General features: G+C 39.1%; 1 long non-coding RNA gene across 1 annotated transcript in view; it reads left to right on the top strand.

Annotated features, from left to right (window-relative positions):
- Positions 1–13,508, top strand: part of LOC138014459 (uncharacterized) — a 51,603-nt gene extending 38,095 nt beyond the window's left edge. Inside the window, exons 2-3 of the long non-coding RNA XR_011125317.1 lie at positions 12,309–12,475; positions 13,152–13,508. This is a non-coding gene — a long non-coding RNA (uncharacterized lncRNA). The remainder of the gene's footprint in view (positions 1–12,308; positions 12,476–13,151) is intronic.
- Positions 13,509–17,500: the final 3,992 nt, after the last annotated feature.

Raw genomic sequence — 17,500 nt, 5'->3', positions numbered from 1 at the left:
TCTTGGTTAGAAAACTTGTGGACTTTATTGGTAGAGTTTGAGCGTTGTCTTTCTTGTTGTAGCTGGATGTGTCTGGATTGATCGGCTTGTAGGTTGAGAAGAAGGAGGAGGTGGAGGTGTCGGATGAAGGAATTTAGGTGAGAGGGAATCTTGCTAATGCGTTGTCTGATATAAGATCCTCGATTGTGGCTAACCTGCAAGATATGCTTAATTCGTTGCTGATAAATAGTTCGTTCTGGCTTCTTAGTTTGATTGAGTTGACGATGTAGATATTGAATTACATTCTCTAGACGTTTGATTGAATTTGTAGGATTCAGATGATGAAGTGGTGGAGGATGTGACAGTGGTAGTAGAGAGATTGCCTTTGTGGTCTTTTGACTTAATTGTTGTAGTTGTGGACTGAAGGTTGAAGATAGCAGCTATCTTTTGTTCAATTTTAGTACAAATTGAGTGTCCTTTGAAAAGTTGCTGTTTTTGCCTCACTGAAAATGTTTTTGTTTTTGAAGTTTTCCAGGTCCAGGGGTGCGTGGTACAGATAGCAGGGTGGCCGGATGGTTGGGTGGTGTTTAGTTTGTGACGTTGATTTTACATTGTTGCTTGCATCTCTAACGCTGGTCTTTTTTCTTTTTCCTCTTCTGCTGGCCGGATTTTTTGGATTTTGGTCGCCTGCTGGTATCAGTGTTCATCATTGAAGTACAGTAATTTACAGTAGATGATGATGACATTACTCGTTCTGTAGAGTTGGGAGACGTTAAAGTGTCCTATTTAATTCAGTTTACTAATAAATATGAAAACTCTTGGAATCAAGTTTGAAAACTGAATTTTGGGGAGAAAAAATAGGAAATAAATAAAATTAAACAAATGAACTGAATCATGAGAGAATGGGGAGAGAAAAGAAAGGTTGTTCTTGAATTAATTTATAGTCTGTAGTTAATGAAATAAAATGGTAACAATGTATCAGTGTGCATTTTGATGTAAAGTGTAAACACCACTGCCAAGCAAAGCGTTAAACTAGAACCATAAAGTTGTATCCCTGCTGTAGATACACTCTGGGTTTGTTATTTAATAATAATAGCAGCAGTTTCACTAGCAACCTTTGTGGCTTTCCTAATGGTGTTTTTATTAGCATCCGCCTTACAAGAAGGGGTTCCTCTCCACTAACTAGAACATTCACTAGTCAGCAGGTCTTTTTTGGGGGAATTATGTGTGTGTGGAAAGTGAGTTGAGGAAAAATCATAGACAAAAGTTATGGTTAACGAAAGGAACAAACTGTGTGAAATTAAAATTTCTACTCATTAATAGTGGCAGAAAGTCTGCTGTATCGTGTAGTTTCTGTTTTAATGATGCCAGTGAAAACATGATGTGGGTGGGTAGACGAAAAATAAAGGTACATGTACTTGTGGTGTGGCTTCTGATAAATTTAGTAGTGAATTTTGCGATGCGCCTTGGTGTAGTAGTTGAGGGAGATAGTTAGGTGGAGGTAATGAGTTGAATGACAATTAGAGGTGACAGTGATGGGGATTTGTGTAGGGTAAGCGGATGAGAGCGAGGTGATGAGCTTGCCGAGTGATGCAGTGTCTGTGAGCATGAACCCGTCATCTATGTACCTGCGAAAAATAAAAAGTCCAGTTCTGTCATTGTTGGGAAAAAAAGCAAGTTCACTCATGAGCAGTACCAAGTCGGCGATTTGCTGGCTGTGAAAACTGCCCATCTCGACTCCTACTCCTTGAGTTTGTTGAGTTCCTGTCCTAAGAGTCGAGAGGGATTACATGTGATACAACTGTGAGCGGTGATGATTGGGCAACCCATGAGATGGGGGAGGGCGGTGGCAGAAGCTAGGTCCTTGAGCTTGTGTACTTTAGGGAGGAGTTTCATGTGTGGCAACTCGAATTTGGTGAAGGCGGATGTGGTGAGGAGATGCGTATTAGTGGATGCCCTGTATAACCTGTTGAAACGTCTTTTGAGTTTGGTTAACAGTTTGTTGGAATTGGAGATAGTAGTGGAAAGGTTGAAGTTATCAATGCTCTGGTAGGTGGTGGTGTCTTTCAAGTGTTGTGCGTACTCGTCAATAAACCAAGAGATGGGGACAAGCGCCCATCCCATGTTTTTGTCAGTCTTAGTTCATATGATGTTGTTGTGGGATGAAAAATTGCGAATGTGTGTATGCAATGTTGGGGTGGTGTTGAGGTCTTGGGTATGGAGAGGGGAGCGTAAATTTGCGAATTGAAAATCTTCTTTATAATAATGAATGTTATTTAAAACATAGTCTATGAATTGAAAATTAAAGTTCGGCTGACATTGTTGTTCAATAATTAATTTAGTTGGAGATTGCTTGCTGTACGGCCTGTATCTGTGGTTCGATTTAGATGACTTGGTCTTTAGGGTAGTGGTAGAGCTTGTGGCTTTAATTGACTGACATAGGGGGGAGTTGACTTCCTCGTTGATAGTGCGTTTGAGAGTGTGAACATTACAAGGATCTGTAGTTGGTATGAAATTGGTTCCTTTATTGAGAAGGGTGAGAAATTGTTCTGGAAGATCTTGGTTAGAAAAGTTGTGGACTTTATTGGTGGAGGTTAAGCGTTGTCTTTCTTGTTGTAGCTGGATGTGTCTGGATTTATCGGCTTCTACATTGAGAAGAAGAGCAGTGATCTGTGTAATGAGCTGAATGCGCTGCTGGTGGTGTCGGATGAAGGAATTTAGGTGAGAGGGAATCTTGCTAATGCGTCGTCTGATATAAGATCCTCGATTGTGGCTAACCTTCATGATATGCTTAATTCGTTGCTGATAAAAAAATCGTTTTGGCTTCTTAATTTGATTGAGCTGACGATGTAGATATTGAATTACATTCTCAAGAGATTTGATTGCATTTGTAGGATTCCAATGATGAAGTGGTGGAGGATGTGACAGTGGTAGTAGAGAGATTGTCTTTGTGGTCTTTTGACCTAATTGTTGTAGTTGTGGACTGAAGGTTGAAGATAGCAGCTATCTTTTGTTCAATTTTAGTACAAATTGAGTGTCCTTTGAAAAGTTGCTGTTTTTGCCTCACAGAAAATGTTTTTGTTTTTGAAGATTTCCAGGTCCAGCGGTGCGTAGTACAGATAGCAGGGTGGCCGGATGGTTGGGCGGTGTTTAGTTTGTGACGTTGATTTTACATTGTTGTTTGCATCTTTAATGCTGGTTTTTTTCTTTTTCCTTTTCTGCTGGCCGGATTCTTTGGATTTAGGTCGCCTGCTGGTATCAGTGTTCATCATTGAAGTACAGCAATTTATAGTAGATGATGATGATGACATTACTCGTTCTGTAGAGTTGGGAGACGTTAAAGTGTCCTATTTAATTCAGTTTGCTGATAAATAATAATCTTGGAATCAAGTACGAAAATTGAATTTCGGGGAGAAAAATAGGAAATAAATAAAATTAAACAAATGAACTGAATCATGAGAGAATGGGGAGTAAAAAGAAGGTTGTTTTTGAGTTAATTTATAGTCAATAATTAATGAGATAAAATGGTAACAATGCATCAGTGTGCATTGTGATGTAAAGTGTAAACACCACTGCCAAGCAAAGCGTTAAACTAGAACCATAAAATTGTATCCCTGCTATAGATACACTGTGGGTTTGTTATTTTATAGTAATAGCAGCAGTTTCACTAGCAACCTTTGTGGCTTTCCTAATGGTGTTTTTATTAGAATCCGGCTTACAAGAAGGGGTTCCTCTCCACTAACTAAAACATTCACTAGTCAGCAGGTATTTCTGGGGGGAATTATGTGTGTGTGGATGGTCAGTTGAGGAAAAATCATAGACAAAAGTTATAGTTAATGAAAGAAACAAACTCTGTGTGAAATTAAAATTTCTACTCATTAATAGTGGCAGAAAGTCTGCTGTATCGTATAGTTTCTGTTTTAATGGTGCTAGTGAAAACATGACGTGGGTGGTTAGACGAAAAATAAAGGTACATGTACTTGTGGTGTGGCTTCTGATAAATTTGGTAGTGAATTTTGCGATGCGCCATGGTGTAGTAGTTGAGGGAGATAGTTAGGTGGAGGTAATGAGTTGAATGACAATTAGAGGTGACAGTGATGGGGATTTGTGTAGGGTAAGCGGATGAGAGCGAGGTGATGAGCTTGTTGAGTGATGCAGTGTCTGTGAGCATGAACTCCGCATCTATGTACCTGCGAAAAATAAAAAGTCCAGTTCTGTCATGGTTGGGAAAAAAAGCAAGTTCACCCATGAGCAGCACCAAGTCGGCGATTTGCCGGCTGTGATAACTGCCCATCGCGACTCCTACTCCTTGAGTTTGTTGAGTTCCTGTCCCAAGAGTCGAGAGGGATTAGATGTGATCCAACTGTGAGCGGTGATGATTGGGCAACCCGTGAGATGGGGGAGGGCGGTGGCAGAAGCTAGGTCCTTGAGCTTGTGTACTTTAGGGAGTAGTTTCATGTATGGCAACTAGAATTTGGTGAAGGCGGATGTGGTAAGGAGATGCATATTAGTGGATGCCCTGTATAACCTGTTGAAACGTCGTTTGAGTTTGGTTAACAGTTTGTTGGAGTTGGAGATAGTAGTGGAAAGGTTGAAGTTGTCAATGCGCGGGTAGGTGGTGGTGTCTTTGAAGTGTCGTGCGTATTCGTCAATAAACCAAGAGATGGGCACAAGTGCCCATCCCATGTTTTTGTCGGTCTTTGTTAATATGATGTCATTACGGGATGAGACATTGTGAATGTGCGTATGCAATGCTGGGGTGGTGTTGAGGTGTTGGGTATGGAGAAGGGAGCGTAAATTGGCGAATTGAAAATCTTCTTTAGAATAATGAATGGTATTTAAAACATAGTCTATGAAGTGAAAATTAAAGTTCGGCTGACAGTGTTGTTCAATAAGTAATTTAGTTGGAGATTGCTTGCTGTAGGGCCTGTATCTGTGGTTCGATTTAGATGACTTGGTCTTTAGGGTAGTGGTAGAGCTTGTGGTTTTAATTGACTGACATAGGGGGGAGTTGACATCCTCGTTGATAGTGCGTTTGAGAGTGTGAACATTACAAGGATCTGTAGTTGGTATGAAATTGGTTCCTTTATTGAGAAGGGTGACAAATTCTTCCGGAAGATCTTGGTTAGAAAAGTTGTGGACTTTATTGGTGGAGGTTAAGCGTTGTCTTTCTTGTTGTAGCTGGATGTGTCTGGATTTATCAGCTTCTACATTGAGAAGAAGAGCAGTGATCTGTGTAATGAGCTGAATGCGCTGCTGGAGGTGTCGGATGAAGGAATTTAGGTGAGAGGGAATCTTGCTAATGCATCGTCTGATATAAGATCCTCGATTGTGGCTAACCTGCATGATATGCTTAATTCGTTGCTGATAAATAGTTCGTTCTGGCTTCTTAATTTGATTGAGCTGACGATGTAGATATTGAATTACATTCTCAAGAGATTTGATTGCATTTGTAGGATTCCGATGATGAAGTGGTGGAGGATGTGACAGTGGTAGTAGAGAGATTGCCTTTGTGGTCTTTTGACTTAATTGTTGTAGTTGTGGACTGAAGGTTGAAGATAGCAGCTATCTTTTGTTCAATTTTAGTACAAATTGAGTGTCCTTTGAAAAGTTGCTGTTTTTGCCTCACTGAAAATGTTTTTGTTTTTGAAGTTTTCCAGGTCCAGGGGTGCGTGGTACAGATAGCAGGGTGGCCGGATGGTTGGGTGGTGTTTAGTTTGTGACGTTGATTTTACATTGTTGCTTGCATCTCTAACGCTGGTCTTTTTTCTTTTTCCTCTTCTGCTGGCCGGATTTTTTGGATTTTGGTCGCCTGCTGATATCAGTGTTCATCATTGAAGTACAGTAATTTACAGTAGATGATGATGACATTACTCGTTCTGTAGAGTTGGGAGACGTTAAAGTGTCCTATTTAATTCAGTTTGCTAATAAATATGAAAACTCTTGGAATCAAGTTTGAACACTGAATTTTGGGGAGAGAAAATAGGAAATAAATAAAATTAAACAAATGAACTGAATCATGAGAAAAGAGGAGAGAAAAGAAAGGTTGTTCTTGAATTAATTTATAGCCTGTAGTTAATGAAATAAAATGGTAACAATGTATCAGTGTGCATTTTGATGTAAAGTGTAAACACCACTGCCAAGCAAAGCGTTAAACTAGAACCATAAAGTTGTATCCCTGCTGTAGATACACTGTGGGTTTGTTATTTAATAATAATAGCAGCAGTTTCACTGGCAACCTTTGTGGCTTTCCTAATGGTGTTTTTATTAGCATCCGCCTTACAAGAAGGGGTTCCTCTCCACTAACTAGAACATTCACTAGTCAGCAGGTATTTTTTGGGGGAATTATGTGTGTGTAGATGGTGAGTTAAGGAAAAATCATAGACAAAAGTTATGGTTAACGAAAGAAACAAACTCTGTGAAATTAAAATTTCTACTCATTAATAGTGGCAGAAAGTGTGCTTTATCGTGTAGTTTCTGTTTTAATGATGCCAGTGAAAACATGATGTGGGTGGGTAGACGAAAAATAAAGGTACATGTACTTGTGGTGTGGCTTCTGATAAATTTAGTAGTGAATTTTGCGATTCGCCTTGGTGTAGTAGTTGAGGGAGATAGTTAGGTGGAGGTAATGAGTTGAATGACAATTAGAAGTGACAGTGATGGGGATTTGTGTAGGGTAAGCGGGTGAGAGCGAGGTGATGAGCTTGCCGAGTGATGCAGTGTCTGTGAGCATGAACCCGTCATCTATGTATCTGCGAAAAAAAAAAAGTCTAGTTCTGTCATTGTTGGGAAAAAAAGCAAGTTCACTCATGAGCAGTACCAAGTCGGCGATTTGCTGGCTGTGAAAACTGCCCATCTCGACTCCTACTCCTTGAGTTTGTTGAGTTCCTGTCCTAAGAGTCGAGAGGGATTACATGTGATACAACTGTGAGCGGTGATGATTGGGCAACCCGTGAGATGGGGGAGGGCGGTGGCAGAAGCTAGGTCCTTGAGCTTGTGTACTTTAGGGAGGAGTTTCATGTGTGGCAACTCGAATTTTGTGAAGGCGGATGTGGTGAGGAGATGCGTATTAGTGGATGCCCTGTATAACCTGTTGAAACGTCTTTTGAGTTTGGTTAACAGTTTGTTGGAGTTGGAGATAGTAGTGGAAAGGTTGAAGTTATCAATGCGCCAGTAGGTGGTGGTGTCTTTGAAGTGTTGTGCATACTCGTCATTAAACCAAGAGATGGGGACAAGCGCCCATCCCATGTTTTTGTCAGTCTTAGTTTATATGATGTTGTTGTGGGATGAAAAATTGCGAATGTGTGTATGCAATGCTGGGGTGTTGGGTATGGAGAAGGGAGCGTAAATTGGCGAATTGAAAATCTTCTTTAGAATAATGAATGGTATTTAAAACATAGTCTATGAAGTGAAAATTAAAGTTCGGCTGACATTGTTGTTCAATAAGTAATTTAGTTGGAGATTGCTTGCTGTAGGGCCTGTATCTGTGGTTTGATTTAGATGACTTGGTCTTTAGGGTAGTGGTAGAGCTTGTGGTTTTAATTGACTGACATAGGGGGGAGTTGACTTCCTCGTTGATAGTGCGTTTGAGAGTGTGAACATTACAAGGATCTGTAGTTGGTATGAAATTGGTTCCTTTATTGAAAAGGGTGACAAATTCTTCTGGAAGATCTTGGTTAGAAAAGTTGTGGACTTTATTGGTGGAGGTTAAGCGTTGTCTTTCTTGTTGTAGCTGGATGTGTCTGGATTTATCGGCTTCTACATTGAGAAGAAGAGCAGTGATCTGTGTAATGAGCTGAATGCGCTGCTGGAGGTGTCGGATGAAGGAATTTAGGTGAGAGGGAATCTTGCTAATGCGTCGTCTGATATAAGATCCTCGATTCTGGCTAACCTTCATGATATGCTTAATTCGTTGCTGATAAAAAAATCGTTGTGGCTTCTTAATTTAATTGAGCTGACGATGTAGATATTGAATTACATTCTCAAGAGATTTGATTGCATTTGTAGGATTCCGATGATGAAGTGGTGGAGGATGTGACAGTGGTAGTAGAGAGATTGTCTTTGTGGTCTTTTGACCTAATTGTTGTAGTTGTGGACTGAAGGTTGAAGATAGCAGCTATCTTTTGTTCAATTTTAGTACAAATTGAGTGTCCTTTGAAAAGTTGCTGTTTTTGCCTCACAGAAAATGTTTTTGTTTTTGAAGATTTCCAGGTCCAGCGGTGCGTAGTACAGATAGCAGGGTGGCCGGATGGTTGGGCGGTGTTTAGTTTGTGACGTTGATTTTACATTGTTGTTTGCGTCTTTAATGCTGGTTTTTTTCTTTTTCCTTTTCTGCTGGCCGGATTCTTTGGATTTAGGTCGCCTGCTGGTATCAGTGTTCATCATTGAAGTACAGCAATTTATAGTAGATGATGATGATGACATTACTCGTTCTGTAGAGTTGGGAGACGTTAAAGTGTCCTATTTAATTCAGTTTGCTGATAAATAATAATCTTGGAATCAAGTACGAAAATTGAATTTCGGGGAGAAAAATAGGAAATAAATAAAATTAAACAAATGAACTGAATCATGAGAGAATGGGGAGTAAAAAGGAAGGTTGTTTTTGAGTTAATTTATAGTCAATAATTAATGAGATAAAATGGTGACAATGCATCAGTGTGCATTGTGATGTAAAGTGTAAACACCACTGCCAAGCAAAGCGTTAAACTAGAACCATAAAATTGTATCCCTGCTATAGATACACTGTGGGTTTGTTATTTTATAGTAATAGCAGCAGTTTCACTAGCAACCTTTGTGGCTTTCCTAATGGTGTTTTTATTAGCATCCGCCTTACAAGAAGGGGTTCCTCTCCACTAACTAGAACATTCACTAGTCAGCAGGTCTTTTTTGGGGGAATTATGTGTGTGTGGATGGTGAGTTGAGGAAAAATCATAGACAAAAGTTATGGTTAACGAAAGAAACAAACTGTGTGAAATTAAAATTTCTACTCATTAATAGTGGCAGAAAGTCTGCTGTATCGTGTAGTTTCTGTTTTAATGATGCCAGTGAAAACATGATGTGGGTGGGTAGACGAAAAATAAAGTTACATGTACTTGTGGTGTGGCTTCTGATAAATTTAGTAGTGAATTTTGCGATGCGCCTTGGTGTAGTAGTTGAGGGAGATAGTTAGGTGGAGGTAATGAGTTGAATGACAATTAGAGGTGACAGTGATGGGGATTTGTGTAGGGTAAGCGGATGAGAGCGAGGTGATGAGCTTGCCGAGTGATGCAGTGTCTGTGAGCATGAACCCGTCATCTATGTACCTGCGAAAAAATAAAAAGTCCAGTTCTGTCATTGTTGGGAAAAAAAGCAAGTTCACTCATGAGCAGTACCAAGTCGGCGATTTGCTGGCTGTGAAAACTGCCCATCTCGACTCCTACTCCTTGAGTTTGTTGAGTTCCTGTCCTAAGAGTCGAGAGGGATTAGATGTGATCCAACTGTGAGCGGTGATGATTGGGCAACCCGTGAGATGGGGAGGGCGGTGGCAGAAGCTAGGTCCTTGAGCTTGTGTACTTTAGGGAGTAAATGAAGGGGTAGTTTCTAAAGAAACTGTGGTGCTGCGTCGGTGGGAAGTAGTATACAAAATTTGGTTTATCAACGGAATTGATAATGTAAATTGACCACCATACAGAGATTCTAAAAGCTTTTAGAATCTCTGTACGGTGGTCAATTTACATTATCAACTCCGTTGATAAACCATACTTTAGGGAGTAGTTTCATGTATGGCAACTGGAATTTGGTGAAGGCGGATGTGGTGAGGAGATGCATATTAGTGGATGCCCTGTATAACCTGTTGAAACGTCGTTTGAGTTTGGTTAACAGTTTGTTGAAGTTGGAGATAGTAGTGGAAAGGTTGAAGTTGTCAATGCGCCGGTAGGTGGTGGTGTCTTTGAAGTGTCGTGCGTATTCGTCATTAAACCAAGAGATGGGGACAAGCGCCCATCCCATGTTTTTGTCGGTCTTAGTTAATATGATGTCATTGTGGGATGAGAAATTGTGAATGTGTATGCAATGCTGGGGTGTTGGGTAAGGAGAGGGGAGCGTTAGTTGGCGGATTGGAAATCTTCTTTAGAATAATGAGTGGTAGATAAAACAAAGTCTATGAAGTGAAAAATAAAGTTCGGCTGACATTGTTCTTCAATAAGTAATTTAGTTGGAGATTGCTTGCTGTAGGGCCTGTATCTGTGGTTCGATTTAGATGACTTGGTCTTTAGGGTAGTGGTAGAGCTTGTGGTTTTAATTGACTGACATACGGCGGAGTTGACTTCCTCGTTGATAGTGCGTTTGAGAGTGTGAACATTACAAGGATCTGTAGTTGGTATGAAATTGGTTCCTTTATTGAGAAGGGTGAGAAATTGTTCTGGAAGATCTTGGTTAGAAAACTTGTGGACTTTATTGGTAGAGTAGCTGGATGTGTCTGGATTGATCGGCTTGTAGGTTGAGAAGAAGGAGGAGGTGGAGGTGTCGGATGAAGGAATTTAGGTGAGAGGGAATCTTGCTAATGCGTTGTCTGATATAAGATCCTCGATTGTGGCTAACCTGCAAGATATGCTTAATTTGTTGCTGAAAAAAATTCGTTCTGGCTTCTTAATTTGATTGAGCTGTCGATGTAGATATTGAATTACATTCTCAAGAGATTTGATTGCATTGTAGGATTCCGATGATGAAGTGGTGGAGGAAGTGACAGTGGTAGTAGAGAGATTGCCTTTGTGGTCTTTTGACCTAATTGTTGTAGTTGTGGACTGAAGGTTGAAGATAGCAGCTTTCTTTTGTTCAATTTTAGTACAAATGGAGTGTCCTTTGAAAAGTTGCCGTTTTTGCCTCACAGAAAATGTTTTTGTTTTTGAAGTTTTTCAGGTCCAGCGGTGCATGGTACAGATAGCAGGGTGGCCGGATGGTTGGGCGGTGTTTAGTTTGTGACGTTGATTTTACATTGTTGTTTGCGTCTGTAACGCTGGTTTTTTTCTTTTTCCTTTTCTGCTGGCCGGATTCTTTGGATTTAGGTCGCCTGCTGGTATCAGTGTTCATCATTGAAGTACAGCAATTTATAGTAGATGATGATGATGACATTACTCGTTCTGTAGAGTTGGGAGACGTTAAAGTGTCCTATTTAATTCAGTTTGCTAATAAATATGAAAACTCTTGGAATCAAGTATGAAAATTGAATTTTGGGGGTGAAAAAATAGGAAATAAATAAAATTAAGCAAATGAACTTAATCATGAGAGAATGGGGAGAGAAAAGGAAGGTTTTCTTGAATTAATTTATAGTCAGTAATTAATGAAATAAAATGGTAACAATGTATCAGTGTGCATTGTGATGTAAAGTGTGAACACCACTGCCAAGCAAAGCGTTAAACTAGAACCATAAACTTGCATCCTTGCTGTAGATACACTGTGGGTTTGTTATTTAATAATAATAGCAGCAGTTTCACTAGCAACCTTTGTGGCTTTCCTAATGGTGTTTTTAGTAGAATCCGCCTTACAAGAAGGGGTTCCTCTCCGCTAACTAGAACATTCACTAGTCAGCAGGTATTTTTGGGGGGAATTATGTGTGTGTGGATGGTGAGTTGGGAAAAAGTTTTGGTTAGTCTGTAAAATGAGGGGGAGATGTTTACAAAGCAAACTCTCAACCCCACAATAAGGTTAACGAGAGATACAAACTCTGTGTGAAATTAAACTTTTAATTTCAAAAACCACCAAAACTACAAGAGTGTATTAAAAGGGAGGAACTTTCTAAGACAAAGCTTAAATAAAATAAAATAAATAGGGAAAATTGAATGAAAATTAAAGATAACTATAAAAAGTGAATAGTAAAAACAAAGAAAATTTAACTGGAGACAGAAAAATAACCAAAACTAAAATGAGGGATGAAAGCAGTTTTACCCGACTATGAATCATTCGTTCTTGAAATTTATCAAATAATAGTAAAAAATATGGACAAATACTTTCTAATACAAAAGTTCTGGTATACGTAGAATTATGGCAAACTTATTCGTTTTTTAAACCCAACAATGAGATAAATCATAGCGCTCAAACTTAGTGAAAGCATTCTTTGAAAAATCCTTTTTAGTTAATGACGGATTTTGGGAGAGACAAGTAAAACTAGCAATAATTATTGAAATGCAAATTATGATATGAATAAATTATTAAAATTCGAGATTTAATTCAAAATTTGAAAAAAGGTGTTCTTGAAATAAGTCGAACAAGAAATTATTTAATGGAAATGTTGATTAGGTGCTAGTTGAATTGAGGAATTGTAAGGAGATTTCTTGATTTTTGGATCGTTTTAGTCCATTTAGGTATAGCCAGTCATTACAGTGGATGTCATAATAAAACCATATGTGTCTCTTGGTATCAATGTTGCTGTAGATGAAGTCAATCTGGTGTTTGCGCTTGTCCCATTTAGCTGGTTCAGCCCAATATAGAGAGGAGAGAATCCATTCTGATATAACATGAGGTGAGCAACCATTTCCGATGAAAAACAACATGAGCTTGCATATGTCTAGGTCTCCAATGGGTTTCTTCCAGAATATAGATAATGTATCTTTGGGCCAATTCTTACTTGGGTAGAAAACATCTCCGTTCAGTAGGTGATATAATTCACGTCTTTTTTTTACAATGCCTTTTTTGGATAGATGTTGAAGGTCCATCATAGGGAAATTCTGAATCCAGATGTGATAATTAAAGTGTTATAAGGAATAACTTAGCCTTTCGGTGTCACATAAATTTGATGACGATGAATTACAGTTATTGAAACTAAGTACAAAATAGAGGAGATATGATTTTTGCAAAAGAAAGTTCTTTCTTGAAACAAGATTGATGTAATAATGAAACCAGATGAAAAAGCTATTTGAATGGAAATACATGAAAACCACGAAAAGTGACTGGTAGAAAATTACTTAATTTAGAATAATTTAAAATGTATAAAGTCCAAAGGTAACCCTGGGGAGGGGCTCTAATGGGTACTAGGCCACTGAGCTAATGGCCACCCAGTCCTCGCTAAAGGGCAGGGTCGGACAGATCCCTGCACAGTCCTCTTCGCGATCTGTGTGCTACCCTAAAAGAAACATTGGGTGCCCAAACCATTTTTTAAAAAACCTGGTTATAATAGTCCAAGTTTGGTTCTGTTGTAGTTGCAGTTCTTCGATAAAAGAGAGAAAGGAAGAAAGAGGGAGAAGTGCAAAAGCCATAGAGGACACGGTACCGAGGCTTATGAAAGGTTGCGAATCTTCACAGGCAGAGCGCAACCGAGCAATGGGGTTTCTTGTCCAGCGCTAGACCTCTACCCAACCCCCTTGTACCGAGTCAAGAAAGGGAAAGGAAGTGAGATAGAGGTGAATAACATACGACGTTTAGACAAACGGGGTTGTGACGTGAGACTCAAAAAACCATAAATTCGCGACAGATGCAAAATTGACTCACGGGCAGACTGTCTTGTTGCGATATGAAAAGTAGGCGGGACCAAAGAAATTGTATGGAAGACATGTACCATTTATTTGTAAAAACCCAAATAATGTAAAAGAGAAGAAATAAATTTCTTACTTACATGGAAATTGGGATGTAATTGCTTGTTAAATTGACATCCAGTCAGTGGTAGAAAAAAACCTTTTTCGTATACGTCAGCCGTGCTTACGCTAAGATATTTTGAAAATACGTCATGTCGGGAAGTAGTTTTGCATGCTTTTCTCAATTAGGTTATTCCACTAATTTCCTCAGCCTCCATAGTCTTAGATCAGGGGGTGCTATCGCCGCTGCGAATGCGGGTGTTAATGATAGGTTATCAGTTTCTAAAAGTTTAGATATTTAATTTCTTTGGTTCTTCAATTTCTCTGTTCTCTTTCTTTATTTTCTTTCTTTATTGACAGGGTTGATAGTCTAGCTATCAATTACGAGATGCCTATTCCTGATTCTTGTCTGCGTTTCATGGTTTCTGGAGTGAAAATGATTTGTTCTCGTTTGACTGCAGAGTAATTAGAGAACAACGATTATTTCTGTCCAAAAAGAGTACAGATGATTGTTATTTAATTCCAGTTAACAATAAAAATTCGAGTTTCATTCCTGAACAAAGGAAAAAACGACTAAACCACGTTTTAGAAATATGCATCCACTTGCAATAACTCATCCGTAGAAATAACAAGAGTTTAGTGTAACTTCTTCCACCAACTTTAAGCTATTACTGGTGTACAATTTTGTCATTCTCGTTCTCTTTCTCTCTTCCTTCGTTTCTGTTCTTCTGACATAGGCCGTCCAGGCATCTTGCAACCTTAGTAGATTCGAAATTAAAAATGTTAAGACATACCAAAGACTGCAATTCAGAGCAAAAAGCAGCCCTAAACAAATTAAAAATAGACACTCAGCCTTAAGTTTATGTCCCTCCAATGCTTGACTTGAAGAACTACAGCTATATTATGTTAAACCTGGATTGAAACCAGCGAAAAAATGCAAGAAAAAGATATTTTCCAAACCGTACCTGAACACGAAAAGCATCGACTGTCTAGAGCTTTGCTGACGTAGCATGGTTGTGTATCTGCTTCGAGCCACAGAAAGAGCGAAAAAATTAAGCCTCGTTCAGGTGTGAGTGTGAGTGTCTGACCTGGCTTCAGCCTGTGATCCAATCCATCAACAACCAGTCCCGAGTTAGTGGTCAACTTCAAAAAACAGCTGACCTCAATAAGGTCTAACTTGAGCCCACGATATGGTCACGTGATACTGGTCAGCAGATACCTTATTTTGACAGGTGTCAATTGACCATAACATTGATGTCCAATATCAAAGATGTATGCTGTAAACTAGCTATAGTGTAAACTGGAGTATTGCCTCCTCGATGAGCTGTAAACTTGAGCCCGTGATATGTTTACGTGATACTGGTCACAGTGGCATACATGGATGGGCGGGACGTACGTACGTACGGATGTTCATGATGTCATGGCGATAAAACCAATTTTCTCACATCGATGGGTTACCATATTTTCTTAGCTATGGTGCTCTGCTAAAAAAGAGCCCACAATTGCAAAGGTGTTGAAGGAACATTTGCTAAAGCTGAGACTTGAAGAGAATTTTTAAAAAGTATTCAAGAGCAAGAAGTTGTGGATCAATGCAAGGGCTGTGATACACATCAGGTACAGTGCAGGTTTTGTAACATTCTGAAATCTACAATCATAATGAAGGTGTCTGGAAAAAGCCCTATGGACTTCTGATTGCTTGATTCTCGTTCCTAATTGCCTAGTTGTATTTGCAATACAAAGGGAGAATTTGACATCAAAAGTCCAAAGGGCCTTTTTCATGTACCTCTCAAATTGTTTAAATAATACTACATTCATGTGTTTGACCTCATCACCTGCTGATGAGAGTAGGAGAAAGCAGTCTAGCTACTATGCGATCTAAAAAAATGACTAATTCGTAGGACAAACGACTATAGGATTTATCCAAATGATCTCTACAACACCGGTCCGATATTAGGATTTTTTAATATTTTCCTGTCGTCAAATTTGTTCGGAGTATGAGCTTACCAGTAGTGAGGTGTGCTAACAGGGAACCACTATTTGCAGAACGGTAGACCCTTAACTCGGGTTACCTCTCCTTTATTCTGTTTGCATCATAATGTCCTGGACATGTCTCCGTAAACACTATATACAAGGGGTTTCGAATCACAGGTTTCATCTGGTATGAAGTAACAAAGGGAGAACCGGCCATACTGGTCATGATAACGATTGCTACCTGTAGGATATTGGAACACACCTTTACCACCAAATCCCCGACTTCACCACAAATGTACCTTCTTCTCTAAATCGTTCTCTTTCTGCATTTATATCGAGAAGTGAAATTTCTGTTAACATTTGGTAATAATCGTTGCTTTGTAACGTAACCTAGACCTCTTATTTGACCTTGCGGGGCGTCCCGTCGCCATTTTTGTGATGAAGAAAAAAAGCACATTTAATTAAAATAACAAAAAAAAGAAACAAGAATTTGATCGTTACTGACACAAACAGTGGTCACTTTTCAAAGTATTGGAAATGGCAAGATATCGAAGGAATTCTTCATTAGCCGGAACCTTCGAGCAATGATTTCATTTATGTCGATATTTCTCCCCGGTCTTGATAAATAATGAAAAGCTGTGCATTTTGTGATCTCACAAGTTTGCTAAGACATCGAAATCCGGAAAAAAAAGAAACTACAAAAAACATTGGCACTATTCGGCCACCAATGTGGCTTTTTATTAAATCACCAACGAAATATGAAAGTAAAGTAAAGGAAAAGTAACGAAGGTGTTTATTAAAATCAAAAATTGCAGCCCAAAGCTGAATTATGCAATTGTTTATATACTAAAATTTATCCAGGACCAACCTCAGCAAGAGAAAAAAAAACGGCGACAAGCCAGAAGCAGCCAAAAGAAAAAAAAAAAAAAAAAGGAACTGAGCACTATTAAGGTGAAATTGAGCGAACTCAGTGCTCTTATGAATGTATTTTCTAAGAACAAAAATAAAACAAGAGTTGAAACTAATGCAAATGCAAACGTCTTCACACTGACTACTACCGTGCCAACCCTGTGCGACACCTTAGCAAAAAATAAAAAAGACTTCTCAAACGCAAAGCAAATAAAAATCAGTACAAAAGAAAAAAAACGATAGATTCATCAAAAATCTATTGAATATATCTCTTACTGAAAATGACAAAAATTGCTATCAAAGGGCTTGAAATTTTCCCCCACTTCCCCGAAACCAAATATCATACACAAAGTCTTTTTTTTAAAAGACTTTAAACAACTTCACCAGAAACATGCGCTTTTAAATACCACTTTGCTGACCACGGAAGCAACCCTCACCCGTCCCATGTCAAATCAACGCGCAACAACCACCACTACAACCTTCTGTGGCCCTTGAAAGCTACCTGGAACGCACTAAGCTAGAAATTGCTTTAATATTCTTTAGCAATGCTAAGGCAATTTGTCAGCACAAGAACGACAAGCAATATCCGCATTACGCGCAAATAAAAAGGTGAACATTAAAAAAAAAAATAAGGGGACTACAACAGTTGTCATGGATATGCAAGACAAAATCCGAGAGGGCAACGTACAAGTCTGTGACACAAACTTTTACACCCCTCTACAAGATCCTATAGAGTCCTCGACGGCCAAGAAGGTCAGCAGCAACATAGTCAATGCACTGTATACAAACAACACCATATGACGCAATGACTTTCAAATGGCTCAATCAAAGCCAGAACCCACCCAGAATACCGGAATTCTATACACTGACAAAAATACATAAACCAAACCCAGTCGGCAGACCGATAGTTTCCGGTAGTGGTGGCCCTACAGAACGTATTTCAAACTTCATCGATTCGCTTTTACAACCTATTGCTAAGAAAAAAGAGTCATTTATCAAAGACACCACAGACTTTGTCCAGTTCATTGAAAAACACGCAACTTCCAGACAACGCAATAATAATTGCTACACTCGATGTCTGTTTCGCCAATTGTTTC

The sequence above is a fragment of the Montipora capricornis genome, chromosome 8 (genome assembly GCF_036669925.1).
Source record: "Montipora capricornis isolate CH-2021 chromosome 8, ASM3666992v2, whole genome shotgun sequence".
NCBI classification, from domain to species: domain Eukaryota; kingdom Metazoa; phylum Cnidaria; class Anthozoa; order Scleractinia; family Acroporidae; genus Montipora; species Montipora capricornis.
The sequence above is the reverse complement of the archived record's forward strand: the minus strand, read 5'-3'. Positions and strand labels throughout refer to the sequence as shown.